General features: G+C 38.9%; 1 long non-coding RNA gene across 1 annotated transcript in view; it reads right to left on the bottom strand.

Annotated features, from left to right (window-relative positions):
* Positions 1–6192: 6192 nt before the first annotated feature.
* LOC141985857 (uncharacterized) overlaps positions 6193–7431 on the bottom strand; it is a 35193-nt gene continuing 33954 nt past the window's right edge. Inside the window, exon 3 of the long non-coding RNA XR_012639038.1 lies at positions 6193–6320. This is a non-coding gene — a long non-coding RNA (uncharacterized LOC141985857). The remainder of the gene's footprint in view (positions 6321–7431) is intronic.

Here is a 7431-nt window from a genome sequence, read left to right as displayed (position 1 = left end):
AGATTCTAGGCACGACTTCAGTAAATGTGACTGGTATTGTTACAAATTTAAAATATACAGTTGCCTGTACTGATCACCTTTTCATAATGTCTTGCCGCCCAAAGTTTGAAGAGGTCTGAAGTATTCCAGAGCTAGAGGCAAATGGTAAGATTCTGACTGAGGTTTCAATTCCAAACTCGTGGAAAATTTGATGGGTATGCAATCGGATTTTGGTTTAGAACAAAGCCAACAGTTACACAAAAGTGAGGAAAATGTATTTTTAAGCTAATAGCCAGATAAGGTGCTGTAAATGAAAACTTTCCAGTGAAACATCCAGCTGAACATGTTTAGGTGGCAGTGACTTCAGAGCCAGACTTCTCAAAACTGGAGGCCAAAATTCAGAATCAAGTGTTGCTTATAATATAAGCCTCGTTTAGCTATTTTGATCACTGTATTAATAGAAGGCAGTGTTGCCAACTCTCATGATTTTATCATGAGTCTCATGATAATTATTGTTTTTCTCAAAGCCTCATCTCCGGGAGTCAAGTGGATGTGTGATGATTTCAGTCTTCACTCTTAAAGAAGAAGTAAGTTTCTAGCCCTCGTGGCTGTGGAAAAACTTCAATATGTGACCCCAGTGCATTCTAAAGGCTCAAAAAGCAGAAGGCAAATTAAAAGACCACCAAATATATTATTTTAATATAGTCTCATGATTTTAAAGCCAATCACATGATTTTTGTGAGCTTGACTCATCATTTTTTAACATTTGGGATTGGCAATTCTGATTAGTTGGTTGAATAGCATCATCAGCTACAAAGTTTTGACTGTCCCATGATTTTGGAATCATGAAGAATATTCAACTAGTATTGCAAACAGCAGGCTATCTGATTTGGAATTCAGGCTTAGAATTTGTTCACTTAAGTAATTTGATTCCCTTAGGCAACAGAGGTCCTTAAAGTGGGAGGGAGGTGATTGTCCTTGCAGCCTGAAGCATTCATCAGAAATTTTCATCAAACTACTGAAGGTTACTGTAGGTCAAGATCCAAAATTCAAGAATGCTCTGAAAAAGCATTTAAAAAAATGCAAATTACACTTCTGCTGAAATTCGGAATGAAATAATTGATAATATGAAGATAGTTTTGAAAAAGTTATTGTTGAAGAGCCTCAGAAAGATGGTGATGTAGTGTCACATGTCAGGTAGAAGAACTTGACAAAAGATGCTATTAATGTAGAACATTTCTCCACTGTTTCATGCAACTCTGGCGATGGCAAAGCCAAGGAAAGACTTATTGGAGTAACACAGTTTGCATGGCCTCACTTCTGAAGATATTACACAAGTTTTGAAAGACCTCCACAAACTCAGTTTTGACCCTCAAAATACGTTCTTGCTTTGATGGGTGCCAAAGTTATGTCAGGGTACAAAGGAGGCATACAAGAGCTTTTGCAACAGAAATTAAGCAAATACCTTAAACACAAAACTTGAAACACCAATTACATCTGGCGGTTACTAATGTGTTTGAGAAGAACTTGATAGTGGTGGATGTGTTCTTATATTGTAAGACTATACAATTTCTTTTACCCCAGGCATGAAGTGATTGTGCTACACGAAGGCTAGAACCTCCAAAGCTTTATAGAAACAGGACCGACTGGTCATCTGAAAATCTTCCAAGTTTATTGAGGATTATTTCCAAGAGATTCAGTATATTATGTCACCCTTTGTGAATCGATATGGTGACCTAGCCATTGAAGCAAAAGGGCTGTTGAAAGTTATGGAATCATACATTTTTTTTTCTTACCTGAGATCATGAGAATTATTCTGAAAGTTTGTGCTCCTGTGAACAATTACCTTCTGAAGGAACTAATGCTTGCAAAAAGGAGTTGAACTGATCACTGTTGCCTGTGAAGAACTTCATCAAAAGAGAGACCTTTGAAAATTCTCTCTAACATGATTTCATCCCAAATACCCTCTATTTAAATCCATGGTACACCCACATCTTGAATACTACATGCAGATATGGTCACCCCATCTCATAAAAGATATATTGGAATTGGAAAAGGTTCAGAAAAGGGGGGGGGGGAAGATTGGGGTATGGAATGGCTTCCCCAGGAGGAGCGATTAATAAGACTGGGACTTTTCAGCTTGGAAAAGAGACGACTAAGGGGGAATATGACAGAGGTTTATAAAATCATGACTGGTGTGGAGGAAGTAAATAAGGAAGTGTTATTTACTCTTCCTCATAACAGAAGAACTAGGGGTCACCAAATGAAATTAAGAGGCAGCAGGTTTAAAACTAACAAAAGGAAGTTTTTCTTTACACAATGCACAGTCAACCTGTGGAACTCTTTGGCCTTCACAACATCCTCTGGAAAGGCTATAACAGTGTTCAAAAAAGAACTAGATAAATTCATGGAGGATAGGTCCATCAATGGCTATTAGCCAGGATGGGTAGGGATGGGGTCCCTAGGCTCTGTTTGCCACAAGCTGGGAATGAATCACTTGGTGATTACCTGTTCATTCCCTCTGGGGCACATGGCATTGGCCACTGTCGGAAGACAGGATACTGGGCTAGATGGACCTTTGATCTGACCCAGTATGGCCGTTCTTATGTTCTTAAGTCAAAGTTGAAATGGCTGTATTAAACCACTGATGCATAAGAGAAATTGCAAAGAATATGAAGAAGTTCTAGGTGCTGCCAAGGAATTAAAGGAAGCTTTCCCACGTAGTTTTGTAATGTCTTTAGTAGTCTTGTTGTTTGCAGCATCACCTGCAGCTTATGAGAATGCCTTCTCTTGTTTGCAAAGAACGTTGTCACACGAAAGGTGAGCATCACCCATGAAAGAAAGAGAAACCTAATTGTCCTATGATATAAAAGTGATTTGACTTCAGAACTGAAGCTGGGTGTCTTTGTGGAGGAATTTGATTTATCCAAGAATACTTCACCTTTAGTTTCATGAACAATCTTTGCTTTAGATAGCACTTTCATGTTAAGATCTATATTTTTATACTCTGAATCTTTGAATGCTTGAATATTTGTTACATTTATGTGATCAGTGTATCTTGTTTCATAAAGATAAGTAAAGAAGGCTTCTGATTGAGACTGCATTTTTTCCCTCTACGTACATGAACTTCTGAAGAAAAGAACTACTGCCCCTCTTGTCATGCAGTCTGCCCCCCTCCCCCTCACACACATAGATGTCCTAGTTCTGGGGCCAGCAATCAAATGTCTCTAAGTTACTTTGCAGTCAATTTCCCCACTTTCATATACACTTAGAATCATAGACAATTAGGGTTGGAAGAGACTTCAGGAGGTCATCTAGTCCAATCCCCTGCTCAAAGAAGGACCGACCCCAACTAAATCATCCCAACCGGGGCTTTGTCAAGCCTGACCTGAAAATCCTGGGCAGCAATGACATAAAAGTTGCTTGTTTTACTGCAATATTTTATTGTGAATTGTGGAGCATGCTTGTATCCATTTCTCCTCATCTTCTGCAGGTTGTCTTTCAACTGTAGGTTCTTTGAGTCAGATGCAATATCTTCAGGTGTTTTCCTACAGAACCTAGCACAATAGGTTTCTATTTCTGTGGCATGGCAATACAAATAATTAATATTTATAAACTTTAGAGAGACAAGCTGGGTGAGGTAATATCTTTTATTGGACCAACTGCTGTTGGTGAGAGTCCAATAAAAGATATTACTGCACCCACTTTTATCTCTCTAATATCCTGGGACCAATGCAGCTACAACTACATTGCATTTATAAACTATAAACATTTATTAAGTTATCAGAGGTAGGAACTCAATTTTATAGAGTTAAGAACTGATTTTTTTAGATTAAGCTTTCCAATTTCACTCATTAATCCTATTGATAATTCCCACTGTTCTTAAAGTGCTATGCTCCCATTTCATTTTTATTAGGTCAAAATGTACAGCACAATATTGTGATGGCTTCACTCAAGATCTCAAAATGTTTTTGAAAGCTTAAACAAACCATAGAACGGGCTGGTTCTTGTGTGCTACTGTTCCAAGGTATTCAAATTGAAGTCAGAATCAAAATTGGAAGAGTTTCCATAGCAACAAGAAATAAAATTATATCTCATCCATGTTTGAGTGGGTCTAGATATACAGCACTTACCAAGACTCTTCTCATCTCAAAAATTTTAGATGAGCTTCTGAAATTAATTGGCATAGAATCAGACTCCAAAGTCTGAAGGGACTTATCACAGCCAAGGAGAAATTGTTCCCTATTGTACATTTATTTGTGCTTTGTCGAGTGCAATCTTGTGTGTGTCATTTAACACAGCTCTGTCAATATTCTCTCTTGTATTGAGAAGCTGAAGAGTATCACCCAGATTTGCCAGGCACAAAAGATCAAGCGTATTAAAAAAAATAAATTCCACAAATATAGAAAATTTAATCTGAGTAAAACCTGGCACATTACTATTACTGATACTTCTCATTCTTATAATGTACTGTTAATGAATGCACCAAATAAATAACTACTGAAGGAATCCAGGAGTATCAGGTTTTTTCTTTTTACATTTTTCCTTTTGTTTTAAAGACTACTCTTCTTCTGATTTATACTATTTATAGTAAAGAAGTGATCAAAGAGTGCCCTTGAAAAAAATCCTTAATATATGTTAAAATGAATAGACTGCTGAGCCTCCCAGATCACAGTATCAGAAAATAATAAAAATAAAAAGTCTCAGCTCAGAATTATCTTGACCCAAATCCACTCCAGAATATAGTTCCATCCATCTCCTTATGATGGAAATACATGCTTATGCTTGTAACATTAGGCAATAACACCAATTATACGTAAGAGCCATCATTATTATGTAATGCATGGCTCTCCACTGCCTTAGCAAGAGCCAAAACTAACCACAAAAGGTAAGGTTATGTAGTGCTGCTCTGGCAGCATAACGCACTTTTAAATCCTATTTAGAGGGCCAATGGAAGATGCACCTGATGATGATGCTTCTGGTGCCCTCAGGCTGACATAATAATTCCTGCATCACCCCCACTTTCAGCCACTGCGAGGGGGAAAAAAAAATGAACAAGGGTGCATAACATGCCCTGGGAACCCAGCCACAATAACAAGCCTTTGAGGTCCAGGGCAGCCTGTATAGCACAGAAGGGTATGCAGACTTACGCTATGGCACTAGAAGAGGTTTATATATCTTTCGGCTAGGGCTGGAGCTTGGGCTCTACCACACAGGCTTCAGAGCCCAAGCTCCAGCCTGAGCCTAACCCTGACTGTCTACACAGCTGTTTTTAGCGCCATAATGCAACCCTGAAACTGTAGACCCAGGTTCTGAGACTTGCTACCCCAGGTTTTAAAACATCAGTGGACTACACTAGGACACAGGCAGATTAGGATCAGAAGACTGTAAAGGCTGCCTAAAGCCACTGTTGACCCCCAGCCTAGATTCCTATGCATTCCTCAACACCAGCTGATGATTGGAGCCTCTTTCTTGGTTTTACATTGATAATTTTGCTAACAAACTTCTGAGATGTAGTTCTTTCACCACACATGTCCACATCCATGTTTAAGAATGTCTGAGGTAAATCTGAATTCAACAGAATGACTGGTTGAAGGGACTATCAAACACTTCAGATTTCTTTGGAAAGCTATATTTAATGGGACTCTGACAGACAGACCATAACTCCTCAGCTGCTCAAACTGTATCCAAACTCTTTGGTAATAAGAAGAGATTGGAAAGGGGACAGTAAAACAAGAAGATCTTTCTCCCTACTCTATTCCCTGTGGTATTTGAAGCAGCTAGTGTGACATACTCACTTATCCAAAGAATGGGAGGGATTTACTGTGTATATCTCTTAGGCGACATTTCAAGGGATTTTTTTAAATGGAAATTGTAGAAGTAGTCACTAAGGAAACATGACTTACTTTTGAACTTAGCTTTATTTCTACTGAAAACAGTCACAGATGTTGCACAGCTTTTGGCTGAATGAGTGGTGTCACAAATAAAATATTTCATAGATGAACAAAGTCTGGTCCAACAAGCAGATACATAAATGACTTTGATTTACAGATTAGGAAGGGTACACCTCATTCTTTGTTTTCTCTGTTGGTGAAGACCTATTGAGGGCAACAAAGAGCTTACCAAATACTAAAACCCACAATTAAAAATGAGCATATGACTTACCCCATAAAAGAAAATATGAGACAACGTTCCTTCGTTGGAGGGATATCTGTTTGCAAAGATTCTTCTCTATCCTTCCCTGTCACCTGTCGTTTCTAATCTTCACATCTCAAGTAAAAATAATGGACCTGATTCTTTTCTTATTTACACCAAAGATTTCATTCTCAATGGAGTTGCTCCTGGAAAATGCAAGGTGTAAGGGGGAAGGGAATTAAGCACAATACTTATTAACATTAGTCCAGTGGGAAAGTACTAGACAAGCTGCTCATAGTGCAGTGCTTTCATTATATAGGATGTGGATAACAACCATTTTATTCTTCCTATCCTCCTGAGCAGGATGAAGTTGTATATCACCGATTCAGCTATACGCCGGGAACAATATGTCTGGCCAGCACACTTATGACAATTTTTTAAGAAGAAAAATAAAGGGTGTTTGCCAGGCTTAACATAGACAAACATTAATAAAGTGTTGGGATGACTGCAGAGGCCCACAAGGACTGGTATGTTGGAGCCAAGAAAAGCTAGTGTGATTAGAGAGGCCCAGAACAGCTGAACAAAGGAGCAAGAATGGTAAAGAAACTAGGCACTGTTGCAGTGTTAGCATGGACAAGCTTGAGATGAGAGTCGGGGGAAACAGGTCAGGAGAGATTTGGAAAGCTCACAGATTGAGGGGAAATTGAGGAGGCTGTGCATCAGGATGACAATTTTGCACATATACACCAGATAAATGTTGGAAGCTTTACAAACTTAAGCTCAAGAATATTAAGGGGCTTTTTCATCCATCTCACTGGCAAGGCAAACAGCTCACTGCCTCTCTGAGCAGTAAGAATAAGATCACTGCAGTAATCAGTCTCCTACTGAAATCAGTACATTGCATTCACCTTTATAGGGCTTTGAATATTCATGTTGAAATAATAGAGATTACTTCCCAAGTGCCTCACAATATTTTAAAGCACAAGAAGGTAAGGCCTTCCTTTGTGATATTCAAAGTGCAGAAGATAGCAGAACCAGTGCTGTTTCCTCAATTTCCCCTCTATCTCTTATCTCTGAGCACTGGCTGTCTCTTCGCTTCTCAAGTCTCTGAACAGTTTCCTTTGAGTCCCCAACAAATGCACGGGGGGGGGGGGGGGCACACACCGGATTTGAGGAGCACACACTTTTCAACTGCACACAGTGCTCCTTGGGGCTTTCTAATGATAGCACACACGGGAATTTAGGAACAATATTGGGGCTGACCAGAAAAGGTGGTGGTTGTCATTTTTTAAAAAGAGATTTAAAAAAAAACAAAGG

The sequence above is a fragment of the Natator depressus genome, chromosome 4 (assembly GCF_965152275.1).
Source record: "Natator depressus isolate rNatDep1 chromosome 4, rNatDep2.hap1, whole genome shotgun sequence".
Lineage (NCBI taxonomy): Eukaryota > Metazoa > Chordata > Testudines > Cheloniidae > Natator > Natator depressus.
The sequence above is the reverse complement of the archived record's forward strand: the minus strand, read 5'-3'. Positions and strand labels throughout refer to the sequence as shown.